At 50.8% G+C, this 14,235-nt stretch overlaps 1 protein-coding gene across 2 annotated transcripts in view; it reads right to left on the bottom strand.

The window, feature by feature from the left end:
* SGSM1 (small G protein signaling modulator 1) overlaps nucleotides 1–14,235 on the bottom strand; it is an 88,408-nt gene that overhangs the window by 59,434 nt on the left and 14,739 nt on the right. The window lies entirely within an intron of this gene.

Below are 14,235 nucleotides of genomic sequence, written 5' to 3'. Positions count from 1 at the left end.
GAAGGAAGGAAGGAAGGAAGGAAGGAAGGAAGGAAGGAAGGAAGGAAACAAGTATATAAAGAATCAGAAAGGTACAGTTGACAGATCGGCCCTGGAACCTGGCAGACCTGGGTTCAAATCCCTGTTCAGGCACCTACCAGTTGGGTTTGTGATCTTGTTTTGAGAAACCGGGGCTCATCGAGCTGAAGCGACTTGCCTAGAGAAGTAGAGCTGGCCGAGTGGAGACAGAATTCCAGGCTGAGTCTGACTCCGCAGCTGTGTGCTCTTCCTACCATCCTCACATGCTCAACAAATATTTTCTGAGCACCACTGATGCTCCCGGCAGGGGGGACCCAGCGCTGAAAGGGCAGCTGTGCCTCTCTGCTCACAGAGGGGACCCTCTGGTGGCCTGAACACCCTTCTGCTTTGCTGGATTCTGGGCCCCACTCTGCCCAGAGTCATTATGGGGCTTTAGCAAAGCATTTCTCTTCTAGGGCCTCAGTTTCCCCACCTTGAGGTTGAGGAGGTCAGGAGAGATGACCTCCAACGCTGGTCCCAGCTCCACATCACCAGGGCTGTGATGTGGGGGTGACAGGAGCAGTTCTGAATCCAACCCCCTCCGTGGGCTTCCTGGCTGCCCCGTGGCCCACTCAGCCTCGGCCTCGACCGGGCCAGCTCAGCAATGCCCCCGTCGGAGAGTGATCTCAGGCTCTCCATGCCCCTCTCTCCCTTCCTTCCTCTTGCCTCCTGGAGGGGAAGACAGAACTCAGAGCACCCCAGGTCCCACTCTGTGGGCAACACATGGGGTGCCCGCCCCACACGACCAAGTCAGCACTCTCCCCGTGAACGACCCCCAAGCTGGGCTTGGCCGGCTGCATTTCTCAGTCTGAAAGCTCTCCAGCCAAAGCCATGGAACTGGTCCTATCCACGGGTGTGGAAACTGAGGCTCAGGGAGGCAAACTGGCCTACTCAAGGCCACACGGCTAGGAAGCAGCTACCGGTGGACTTTGGACTTAGACTGGTTTCTTGGCTCTCAGCACCAGCTGCCGTAGCCTGGGGCCCCTTTAGCTGTGTTCCCTCAGGCGAATCACATCACCTCTCTGAACCTTAGTTTTCTCATTGGGTAAAGGGCGTAGAGGAATAGCACCTGCCTCCAGGGGCTATGGGAAGACTGAACAAGGTCACGCACGCCGTGCGCTGAGCCCCGAGCCCCGTGTAGAAGGTGCCCGCGCTAAGCGGCAGCGGTGCGCATGCGTCACCCTGCCGGAACCCTCACCTGGCCTCTTCTTACTGTTATTCTGGTCCCGGCTGAAATACTGCCGGCTCAGGAGAATAAACTCCCCTGCTTTCAGGGCTCCCAGGGTGGCTGCTTTACTAACACCCATCAGACTGATAACGGATTTCATCCTCCCCACCAGGCTGCGGACCTCCTGAGGGAGAGCACTCGGCGTGATCGCTGTGGCTCAGATGCATCACAGCTGCTCAGTAAAATTTGGTTAGAGGGACAAATGGCTTGAAAGATCTGGCTTCTGCATTGGGAGACTATTTTAGCTGAAAAAAACGCTTTTCTGTCACCATATTTGTGGGTAAATAGGAAGCAGCATTCACATCCCTGTTTGTCAAAGGAGCAAACAAAAGCCCAGAGAGGTGGGGTCATCGGCCCGGGGTCACACAGCTGGTGAGGAGGAGAGTCAAGGCTTAGTTAGACCCAGGTTTGTCTGATTCCAGGGGCTGAGTTCCTCTGCAACATGCCATTAAGCCCACAGGGTATCAGAGCCTTTACCCACCCACCCCCCCAAGTACCTGCCTCCTTCTTTCCTTTGCTCTCCTGAGGCAGGATACAGTGATGCAAGCCTACAACCCAGTGTCTGAGAACCTGCCGGGGGGGCTTGCCAAGCACCCAGACTGGATGTCCCTTGGGAATAGAAGGGGGGGCGGTCCAGGCAGCTGGGTCAGGAGTGCTTTTGGAAAAGCGCAATGGTTCGTTAAGAGCTAAGAATTAGGGGCCAGATAGGCCTGGGCTCAAATCCCGGCCCAACCACTTACTAGCTGTAGGACCTTAGGCAAATTCCTTTACCTAGTACCAACTCCCAAAGTCAATAAAATCTGTTGGCTCTGCCAACCCGGAGCCCGACCATTTCTCATCCTCTCCCTCTCCGGTCCAAGTGGCCTTGCTCCAAGTCACGTCCCTCCTGGATTCACACTACAAACTCTCGCTTATCTCCCTGCCTCGTCTTAACACGATCAGAAGGATCTTGTTAAAGGGTAAGTCAACAGAACAACCAGACAGAAGATCAATAAGGAAATGGAAAACCTGAACAACATTATAGACTAAGTGGACCTAAGAGACATACAGTACCCTCAACCCAACAAGAGCAGAAAACACACTTTTCTCAAGTGCACATACGGGATATGGCATATTACAGATAGGGCACAAAACAAGTCTTAACAAATCTTCAAAGACTGAAATCATACTAGGTATCTTTTCTGATCACAATGGCATGAAACTAGAAACCAACCCTGTGAGTGGAAATTAAGCCACACACTCTTAAACAACCAGTGGGTCAAAGAAGAATTCACAAGAGAAATTTGCAAATATCTTGAGACAAATGGAAATGAACACGCAACATACCAAAATCCATGAGATGCAAAGAAAGCAGTGATAGGAGGGAAATTTATAGCGGGAAGTACTTATGTTAAAAGACTGGGAAAGATCTGAAATCAACAATCTATCGTTACACCTTGAGGAACTATAAAAGAACAAACTAACCCCAAAGCTAGAAAAGGAGCAGAGATAACAAAATAGAAAGCAGAAACACGATGGGAAATTTTAACAAAATCAAGAGTGGATTCTCCAAAAAGATCAGCAGAACTGACAAACCTTTAAGCCAGATTAACTAAGAAAAAAAGAGAGAAGACTCAAATAACTAAATCTGAATTAACACCAATCCTCCTCAAACTCTTCCAAAAACAAAACATTGAAGAAGAGGGAATACTTTCATTGTATGAGGCCAACATTACCTTGAAACCAAAGCCAGGCAAAAACTACAGACCAATGTCTCCCATGAATATTGATGTCAAAATCCACAACAAAATACTAGCAAACAGAATTTGGTGATATCTAGAAAGGTCAGCACACCATGACCAAGGGAGGATTTACACCTAAAATGCAGGGATGGTTCAAGACACAAAAGCCAACAGATGTAATATACCACATTAACATAACAAAGAGAAAAAATACAAGAGCATCTCGGTTGATGCAGAAAAAGAATCTGACACAATTCAACACCCTTTCCTCAGAAAACACTCACTAAACTAAGAATAGCCAGAAACTACCTCACCATAATAGAGCTACCGTCCCATGCAATGGTGGGAGGCTGAAAGCTTTCCCTGCAAAGTCAAGAACAAGAAAGATAAAGATGCCTGCTCCCGCCTCTTGTATTTCACATAGCACTGGGAGTTCTAGCCAGATGAATTAGGGCAAGAAAAAAAATCAAAGGTATGCAAATCAGAGAGAAAGAAGTAAAATGATCTCAGTTGGCAGACAATATGATCTTATGCACAGAAAACCCCAGAGACTCCACAAGAAGACTGTTGGTGGTTGTAAATACATTTAGCAAAGTTGCAGGATACAAAGTCAACATGTGAAAATAAGCCATATTTCTATTTTTTTAATTTACTTTTTATTTTTTTTTAAGATTTTATTTATTCATTTGAGACAGAGATACAGAGAGAGAGAGAGCATGAGCAGGGGAGAGGCAGAAGCAGGCTCCCAGCTGAGCCAGGAGCCAGATGTGGGGCTCGATCCCAGGACCCTGGGATCATGACCTGAGCCGAAGGCAGACGCTTAACCATCTGAGCCACCCAGGCGCCCAATAAGCCGTATTTCTAAACACTGACAAGGAACAATCCAAGAAAGAATATCAATGTTCCATTTACAATAGCGTCAAAAAGAATAAAATACTTAGGAATAAACTTAACCAAGGTGGTGAAAGACCTGGGTGTTGAAAGCTCTAGTGGACCTGCTGAGAGAACTTTGTAAAGAGGCAACTAAATGGAAAGGCAAACGTGTTCAGAGATCGAAAGACTCAATATCGTTGTCAATAAAACCCAAAGCAATCTACAGATGTAATGTAATCCCCATCAAAATCCCAATGGCATTTTGTTGCCCTTATTGTTGTTTCTGGGAGGTTTTTTTTTTTTTCCGGAAAACAGGAAAATCTATCCTAAAATTCATATGGAATCTCATGGGACCATGAAAAGACAAAGTGATCTTGAAAAGGAAGAACCAAGTTAGAAATCTCACACTTCCTGACTTCAAACCTTATTAGAAAACTATGGTAATCAAAACAGTGAGATATGAGCATAAAGACAAGTGGAAAAGAATAGAGAGCCCAGAAATAAACCCTCACGTTTATCAGTATATGTGAAATGATTCTGACATGGGTGCCAAGACCATTCAATGGGGGAAAGGACAGTCTTTCCCACAAATGCTCTTGGGAAAACTGGATCTCCACAGGCAAAAGAATGAAGTGAGACCCTCACCTATTCCACACACAAAAATCAACTCAAAATGGATCAAAGACCTAAACAGAACAGCGAAAACCACAGGACTCCTCAAAGGAAACATAGCAGAGAAACGTCATGACGCTGGGTTTGGCAGTGATTTCTTGGCTGTGACAGCAAAAGCATAGGCGGCAAAAGTCACATGAAATAAATTGAGCTACATCGAAGTAAAAAACTTCTGGACATCAAAGGACACAATAAGCAGAGTGAGAAAGGCAAGCCATGCAATGGGAGAAAATATTTGCAAATTGTGTATCTGATAAGGAGCTAATGTCTAGATAGATGATGAATTCTTAACAACAACAAAAAGCAACCGGATTCCAAAGTGGGCAAAGGACCTTAACAGACATTCTTTCAGAGAAGATCTACAGATGGCCAATCAGCACACGAGAGGATGCTCGACATCACTCATCATCAGGGAAGTGCAAATCAAAACTGCCATGAGGTACCACCTCACACCCGCTGAGAAGGGCTACCATCCAAAAACAGAAAATAAGAGGTGTGGGTGGGAATGCGGAGAAACCAGAACCCTGTGCATTGCTAGGGGAATGTAAAATCGGGCCGCTCCTAAGGAAAACAGTACGGCAGTTGCTGAAAAAATTAAACAGAACAGTACCATAGGATCCAGCAATTCTGCTTCTGGGTACACGCCCCAAAGAACTGAAAGCAGAGTATCTGAAAGAGATTTCCACACCTGTGTTCACGGCAGCATAATCCACAATGGCCAAAGGTCGAAACAACCCAATTGGCCATCGCTGGATGAATGGCTAAACAAGATGGAGCGGACACGTTCAAGGGAATGTAATTCAGTCTTATAAAGGAAGGACATTCAGACACCTGCTCCAACATGGATGAACCCTGAGCACATCATGCTAAGTGAAATAAGCCAGCCACAAAGGGACACAGTCTTACAGGAAGTGTCTGGAGTAGTCAAGCGCACGGAGACAGAACGAAGAATGGCGCTTGCCCGGGGCTGGGAGGAGAGCGTGGGGGCATTCTTGCTTAATGGAATTATTGTTTAGTGGGTATAGAGTTGTAGTTTTGTAAGATGGAGAGAGACTGACTACACAACAATGTGAATTATTTAACACTACCGAACTTAAAAATAAGAAGGTAAATTTTATGTTGTGTGTTTTACCACAGTTTTTAGAAGTGTGGATATTATATGTTAATACAGTGTAAATAAATGAATTTTTTTTTTTTAAAGGTAAGTTAGACCACATCCCTCCTCTGCTCAGAACCCCGCAGGGCTCACATCTCACACAGAATGACAGCCCCAGTCCTCACGATGGGCCCCAAGGCTCTGCACGACCTGGACCCACCACCAACCTCCCGGCCTCCTCCTTAGCTGTCCCCATCCCTCAGTCCACACACTGCTTCTCCTTGGGGTCTGCCCAACTCGGCGGGCACAGGCCCATCTCATGGCCCTCTGCACGTGCTGTTTCATTTGCTGGAACACTCTCTCCCCAGAAATCAACACGGTTCAACTCTGTGCTCAAATGTCACCTCCCCTGATCATGCTATTTACAACTGTCAACCTCCCCCCACCCAACACTCAGAGTACCTGTTTTCTGCTTATTTCTCTCCATAGCGCTTCTCGCCTCTAACCTACTATGCGGGGTGCTTATCTTGTCCTGGGCATCTCCAATTTCATGGGCTTCTATAATCTACGAGGTCAGGAATTCCACGTATGTCCATCACTGCCCTATTCTCAAGACCTGAAGAATGCCCAGCATATAGTAGGCACTCAGTATCTGGGGGATGAATGTGTACCTCCCATGGCGACATTTACACGAGGCGAGAGAGAACGCTCAGCATAGTGCCTGATACATATAGTCTGTGTTCCATAAACAGTAGCATTTTAATGATGATGATGATGCAGACATCCTGCTGCCCAAACAAGTCACACCTGGTCCTTGCACCCCGCACCCTACTCCTCTGCTCACCCAACACATTTATGCACGTAAAACCAGGTTAAAAAGAAAGAAAATCAATCTTGCAGAGGGAAACTGCTACCAAAGGCAGCCTGCGGGGCTGCAGGGGGTATGGAAAGAAGGGCCTTTGCCTTCAAGATGAGGTGGAGGAGGTTATAAGCAGGTGGAATGCAGAGAACGAGAACTAGTAAGTCCCAAGAGGGTCACAGTTTGTCAAGTGCTCTCCTGCCTGCCTTGTCTCATTGGATCATCCCAACAATTCAGGGTAATTGTCTGCCCATGTACCGAGGGAGAAACAGAGACTCTGGGGAGGAGGACTGAGTGTTTATGTTCCCCCCAGAATTCCTATGTTGAAACCCTAATCCCCAGCGTGATGGTATTGGGGGGGCAGCTGTGGGAGGTGATGGGGGTCATGAACAGGAGTAGTACCCATATGAAAGAGACCCCAGAGAGCTCCCTTCCCTCTTATGCCAAGTGAGGACACAGAAAAGACAGCCGTCTATGTACCGGGAAGCGGTTTCTCAGCAGACACCAAACTACCAGCACCTTGATCTTGGACTTCCCAGCGTCCAGAACCGTGAGAAAAAAATGTTTGTTGTTTAAGCCACCCGCTCTATGGTATTTTTGTTACAGCAGCCCAAATGGACTAAGACACTTCTCCAAGTCGGCACAACAAGGAAGTTCCAGGGGCACACCCGGCACCCAGAACTACAGACCCCAAAGCACAAGAGCAGGGCCCTGCAAACTTCTGTAGAGATCTACAGGGTAAGCATTTGTGGCCTTGCTGGCCACCTGGTCTCTGTCTCAACTATCCACCCTCACCCTTGTACCATAGGAGCAACCATATGTAAATGAATGAGTGTGGCTGTGTTCCAATAAAACTTTATTTACAAAAAGAAGTGGAGAGCCGGTTTTGTCCTTTGGGCAAGAGTTTGCTGACAGTGAAATAATAAAAAATATGTTATCTACTGGTCTCGGCCTCCAGTTTCTGGCACAGAGCTTGTAAAACCCTGGTAATTTCCTAAGTGATAATAGCACTAGGAGCATCTTCTGGTCTGATATTTGACCTTTGACCCCAGTTCCTGACACCAAACGAACGGCTAAATCCCTTGGCATTTCCTTGGTGATAGGAATGTCTTCTGTTCTAATGAAGCGATGCTGGGTGGGCTCCGGGATCGCTTCAGGATGGGGACTGGTCACCAAAAAGACCAAGCCATGATGAGAAGCTTGGAACCTTTAGCCCCATCCCTCATTCTCCGGGAAGGATAGTTAACTGAGTTAACTATCAATCACGTCTGTGTCACGAAGCCTCCATAAAAGTCCCCAAAGTGCGGGGTTTGGAGACAATCTGAGACTTGTATCTGAAGTGGGGGGTCGGAGGCTTGCAGGACTGGGCCCCGAACCTGCGGGATCTGAGAATGACTCCAGGTAGCTAGCGTCAGTTCAATGAGGCCACGCAGCGGGGGCCAGAGACCTGCCCGACGTGTAGCAAACCCACTCCTTCTGGGTCCGCAGTACCGTGCAGTAAGAGTGTGAGATAAAGGAGGAATGCACGGAGTGTGTTGTCCCAACTCACCGATCCCGCATGAGAATGTCTGACAGCATCGGGCTGGCCCAGGCTGCCTGCCCTAGCATCACAGTGGGGACAGCTCTGGGGCGAGCGCTAACGCGGCTGACCACCCCACGCCCAGGGCCGGCCCCAGCTCTTCCCAGGGGCCAGCCCTCTCTCAAGCAGTTTGCAGCCCTCCTGCCGATGTCCCCCGGCTCCTCAGAAGTGGCCATCTGCCTGTCGCCTGCCAGAGCCACTCTGACGCAAGGGCCCAGCCACCTGTCCGTGTCCTCCCCCGTGGCGAACGCAGAGACTGTCAGGCCCCATCTGCTTCATCCACACAAGGAAGCCAGGATGGAAAATCCCTCAGCTTCACTGAAGTTCTGGTTGTGCTACCAACTAGGAGGCGCCCTCAGGCTGGCACTGTCCCTCGGGGCCTCAGTTTACCCCTCTGGGCTCAAAGACCCGCCCAGGTCCCACTTTCCAGGATGCCTTCACCTCCTTTGGGTCACGCCTCCTCTACCCACGTTTCAGATCCCACAGACTGTCATCTCCTCCACTGCTATGGGCTGAGCTGTGTCCCTGCCCCCCACTCATATGCTGAAATCGTAACCCCTAGTACCTTAGCATGTGATTGACCTTTTGATGACAAGATCTTTACAGCAGTAATTATGTTAAAATGAGGTCATTAGGGTGGGCCGTCGTCTGGTACCACTGGTGTCCTTGTAAGAGGAAATCTAAGCACAGAGCGCTCCAGAGGGAAGACCACATGAAGATTCCCCCGCACAGGCAGAAAAGGGCCATCCACAACGAACACCCAGAACAGAGCCTTCCCTCGTGGACTTCCGAAGGAGCCAAACCTGCCGACACCATGACCTTCAACTTCCAGCCTCCAGAACTGTGAGAAATCAAATTTCTGTTGTCCAAGCACCCCGGGGTGTGGTACCTTGTTCTGGCCACCAGGAGGGACTGCCAGACCCACCATCAGCATCCTCACCATCACTCTCCTCATCCTCATCCCTCTGACTGAGCACTTCTGTGCCAGAGAATGAATGAATGAGTGAATGAATTCTAGGCTTACCGGTATTATTAACTCACTGTACCCTCTCCACAGCCCTGTGAGGGTTGGTTCTACTTTTATGAGAACGAAGATCAGAGAGACTAAGCAACCAGCCCAAGGTCACACAGTGAATGGGAGGCAGAAGCAGAATCTAAACCCAGGCTCGTGATGCTACCCTAGGAGCTTCAGCCAACAGCTCGTCTCTGAAAATAATACTAAAGCTCTAACTTACTCTGTGCACAGCACTTAGCATAGTGCTATCTATGCTCAGCATACATGGTGTTATGGACCAGATGCTTGTGTCCCCGCAAGTCACATGCTGAAGCCCTACCCCCCACTCCTGGTGTGATGGTATTTGGAGGTGGGGCCTCTGGGGGGTAATTAGGGTTACATGAGGTCATGAAGGTGACGCCCTCAGGATGGGACTGGTGTCCTTAAAAGAAGAGGAAGAAATCAGAGCACAGTGAAAAAAAGGTGGTGGTCTACAAGCCAGGAAGAGAGCCCTCGCTGGGAACCCAATCGGCAAGCACCCTGACCTAGGACTTCTCAGCCTCCAAACTGCAAGAAATAAATGTCTGCTTAGGCCACTCCATCTGTGATCTTCTGCTACGGCAGTCTGACCAGAGACGCATGGCAAGCCCCACGTAATCCCCACAACACGGTTCCCAGGTGGCCCCTATCACCCACTTTACAGACAAAGAAATTGTGAACTTAGAGGTATCCGTTACTACCTAGCCAAGGTCATCAGAAAAATCCAAGGTCACCCTGCTGAGGTTTATACGCTGGTCAATCTGACTCCAAGGGGAGCCTCTAGCCACCATACTTTGCCCCAGAAACAGGGGTCAGATGCACTCACTGGGGTTGCCGGTCTCAGTGACATGACAGAAGAAACAATCCCTTCCCTTTCCTCTCCCTCTCTCCAGAAGGCCTGGGGGACCCCTAACCACTGCATGTGGTGGGTAACTACACTAATGCGATTATTCCGTATCTCAGCACAAGCCAGGATGGAGTCTGGGGGGGCTTCTGTCTCTCTGTGTCGCAGGATGGCCTGGCCCAGCGAAACAAAGATTTGGAAGCCAGTTGTTGGCAAAACACACAGGCAGGGGTCTTCGTTGGGGGTTCTGTGTGCTTGAGAAATAGTGAGAGGGTTTTTCCGTTTGGGGCACAGGGGCCACAGGACTCAGAGATAGGGAAAGGAGACCTCTGGTCCCTCCCTGGCTCCTCAGACAGGTCCTGATGATGTGGGAGGTGCCACACTGTGCCCCACAGACCCCTTCGGGACTGAAGGCTGCTAGGAGGGCTGCCGGAGAACCCTTGGCTACCAGTCCCTCAGGGGACAGGCGATCACTTCAGCCACTGGGAGGGCCTCCCCCAAGGCCTCACTGTTTCCCAGGGTGGCCCCCCCCCCCAGTGGCTGGAACATGTGGGCTGTAAAGATCTGGCCTCCTCACCCCAGCTGGGGACAGCTTTAAAGGGCCATCCCGGCTCCCTGTGGGGGTCCCCGTGGGGCTTCCATGGAAGCCCCGTGGCCCATCTTCTCCCTTGGCTCCCTCCTGCTTGCCTCACTTTGCTTCCCTGGGTGTTCATCCCAAAGGCACACCCTAACCAGCCTGCGTGCTGACCTCCATCTCAACAGCGGCCTCCGCTCGGGGACCGCCAAGCTACAGCATGGAGGCATCTGGCAACGGTCAACAGGGACAAGCCGCAAACAGTTCACATGCCAGTGAACTCAGTGCCAGTGAACTCAGTTCAGCAGGAGGCAAGAGGCCCCCATACCCTGAGCGCACAGAGCAGTAGGGATGGAGCCAGGCAGTCCTGCCCTGGAAGACCTTTCACTCCAGTGAGGCAAAAGAGGGACCAACTGAGACAGGCACGGGGCAAGTGTGATGTGGCCAAGCAGAGCTGCTGACAGAGGGCCCAGCAGCACCAGCCCCAGGTGGGAACTGGCTAGAGATACAGATGCTCGGACTCGGATCCATGGAATCAGCTACTCCAGCCTGTTTATCAAGCGCTCCAAGGGATTCTCATGCATGCTCAGATTGCAGCAGGGGTTTTGAGGGGAGGACAGAAAACAAGGAGCTGTCCCAAAATCCTTAGGAAGAGACTGAGCAGTCACGGCTTCTGTCCCTCCTGGGACCTTCCCCACACAGCTAGTCCCTCTGGCCACCTCTCCCTGCCCCCATGTCAGACTAGGGGAGCTAACAGTTCCTGGTTCCCCACTATTACAACCACGGGGTGCTGCATCCTTCCCCCCCACCCTGCCTTGGTCAACAGCGCCTTTATTAAATTCACCTTTCTCTACTCAGTTTGGGAGAATCATCTGTTTCCTATTGTTACCCAGACTGTACGTGCACAGTCTCGAGTCCAAACTCTGCTGAGTGGAGGAGGTGGTCTGCTTATCGCTGTGGACCCTGAAACTCAGAAAGCGTCATCCCCAGGGAAGGCTGGCTCCGGGCCTCTCGTCCTGGGGATGGATCTGGGGGCAGGGTGGGTGGCGGAGGGGGGAAGGCAGCACCAGTGGGTAGTACTCAGCCTAGGGAGGGGCTCCGACAAGTGAGGTGCCTCCCCACTTCCGCTGGCTCCCAGCTGTGGGCTAGAACCTGCCCCCAGAAGTTAATAAAAGGCTGACAGCCTGAGGCCAGAAGAGGAAATTAAAAAGGCAGTGGGGTGGAAGCCTCCCCCGAAGGTGGCTGAGAGCCTTACAGCAGAGGAAGAGGCCGTGCCCACGCCTGCGAGGTGGGGGGGGGGGGGGCATCCTGGGGGTTTGGCCCGACCTGCGGGCACGTGGTAGAGGGCCACAGAAGGCCTCCGAAATTCAGCCCAACCACCTTCCCCCTCTCGGGCTCCCAGGCACAGGCTTGGACTTGGTCCACTGTGGAGGCTGACAGATTTGAGGGACCTCGGGGTGGTCTGGGGATGGTGGCAGTGGCACTGTGGCCCCCTGGCTCCCTGCAGCAGCCTCTGTGAGTTCTCTAAGCTTCGCCCTGGAATCATGCCCAATTCACGGAGCACAGTGGCTGTGGTTGGTGGGACTCTGGGGCCACACAGACTTGCGTCTGCGTCCCTACTCGGCCCCTCATATCCAAGGGTGAGGATTAAATGGGCCATTATTTGCAAAGGGCAGGCCTGGCTAGCACATAGTAGGAGTTTTATGATGTTGAAGCTTGCTGCTCATTTTTTTTTTTTTTTGAGCACTCACTGTGTTCCTGGGACTGTTTACAGCGTGACAACCCAAATGAAGTAGGTAACCGAATTATTCCCATTTCACAGGTGGGGAAACTGAGGCAGAGAGTTATTAGATAACCCACTCAAGGTCATGCAGAGGAGGCAGGATCAGGCCCAGGGCCTTTATTCTAACAAATACTTTGTCTCATAGCAGAAGCTGGAGGCCATTTTGAACAAAATGCTTCTGTTACCGCCCAGCTTAGAGTGAGAGTGTGTGTTTACTGAGCACCTACTATGTGCCAGGTACTTTGTATAGAATACCTTATTTAATCTTCACAGGAACATCATTATCCCCATTTTAAAGATGGATAAACTGAGGCTCACAGAGTTTATGCAATTTGCCCTAAGGTTACAAAACCAAGAAAGGGCGAAGCCAGGACTTGAACTTAGGTCTGACGGTCAGCAATGCCTCCAGCCCTGCCCAGAAATGGGTCAGACCCTCTGAAATCCCAAGGTGCTGAGAAACCTATGAGAAGGGTTTCCTCAGTCTCGCCCAACGTGGGGACCAAAAAAGTACTGAACTGGGAGTCAGGAGACCTGGGCCACCTGGACTTGACTCTGCCAACCACATCCTGTGGGGGCCTTTTAGGGGAAGGGGAGACCTCAAAGGTCAAAGTGGGCAGGAAGCTTTCATCCCTGTCCAGCATCCATGCTAAGGAGTCCTCCAACATCTGCTTGCACTCCTCCAATGATGGGGAGCTCACTTCTTTTGAAACCAGCTTATTAGCTCTAACAACAGGATGTTAGGAGACAGTTGAGAGGCTAAGAGCCAGAATGTGGAGTCACTGACCTGGTGTCGAATCCTTGACCACTCATGAGTCTGGACAAGTTTCCCCACCTGTAAAATGGGGTGGATGATGGTAGTACACCCATCTCATTGGGTAATGGGGCCTTGAATGAGCCTGTGGAGACAGCGCCTGGCACACAGTAGGGATTCTATGAATAGGAGCCAGTCTTAGATGACAGCGACTGCCTGGTTCATGGTCCCGGCCCACAGTGGGTATTCGTGAGTGTGAGTTAGGTGAATGTGCAGTTGCTAAGGGGCCCTTCGGTGTTAGGCACTTACCCCAGCTTCCCATCCACGGGTTATTCAGGACCCAGTTGGCTTCTGGGGCAGTGGCCTGGCCCCACCCCTCCACGTGGGACCTCTGAGCATCAGCCCCCGCCCATCTCTGCCCCACCCTGCAACCATTCAGAAACCAGCCCCGCCCTCCCACCCTCCACCTGCAAATATTTAAATAGTACATAGGAGGAGTAATCTCCAGAGGCAGTCAGGCAGGGAAATCTGGGCCAATGAGCAAAGCTGGAAGAGGGGGCTCCTGGGGCTCCCTGACCTGCCTTGTCTTCCCCCCTCCTCATTCCTGCCACCTGTCTACCCATACCCAGGTACTCTCATGTTGCCCACCTGGAACCCTGCCTGGTTCCTGATCAACTCATTATTCCCCCCTGCCTCTCCTCGCAGTGCTGTGCTCACCCCTTCTATGCTTGGAGAGGAACAGTCCAGCCCAGTGTGCAGGGCTGTCCTAAGGATTAGGGAAAATATTGGCAGAGGGCCCCCAACAGGACCCGGCACTCGACTGGCACCATAGAAAGGGAGGCGCCCTAGTGAAGTCGGTAAAAACATGAACTCAGGTGTCACCAGGCCCAGGTCAAATTCCAATTCTGCCATTAGCTGGGTGACCTGAGGCCTCAGTCTCTTCATCTGTGCAATGGAGATGGATACTCACCCCACCTGTCAGGGCTGCTATGTGCAGATTTCATGAACAAGCCATGCACAGCACTCAGAATGGGGGTCAGGGCTCGGGACCACCACCCTGTGTAAAAGAGAGCTTCATGCATGTCACCTGCCACCCCCTTCTGCCACTGTACACTTTTGCTTACAATTTATTATGGCCTGACTTTCACTATAGATCTGTGGGCTT

The sequence above is a fragment of the Phoca vitulina genome, unplaced genomic scaffold, assembly GCF_004348235.1.
Source record: "Phoca vitulina isolate PV1807 unplaced genomic scaffold, GSC_HSeal_1.0 scaffold82, whole genome shotgun sequence".
NCBI classification, from domain to species: domain Eukaryota; kingdom Metazoa; phylum Chordata; class Mammalia; order Carnivora; family Phocidae; genus Phoca; species Phoca vitulina.
The sequence above is the reverse complement of the archived record's forward strand: the minus strand, read 5'-3'. Positions and strand labels throughout refer to the sequence as shown.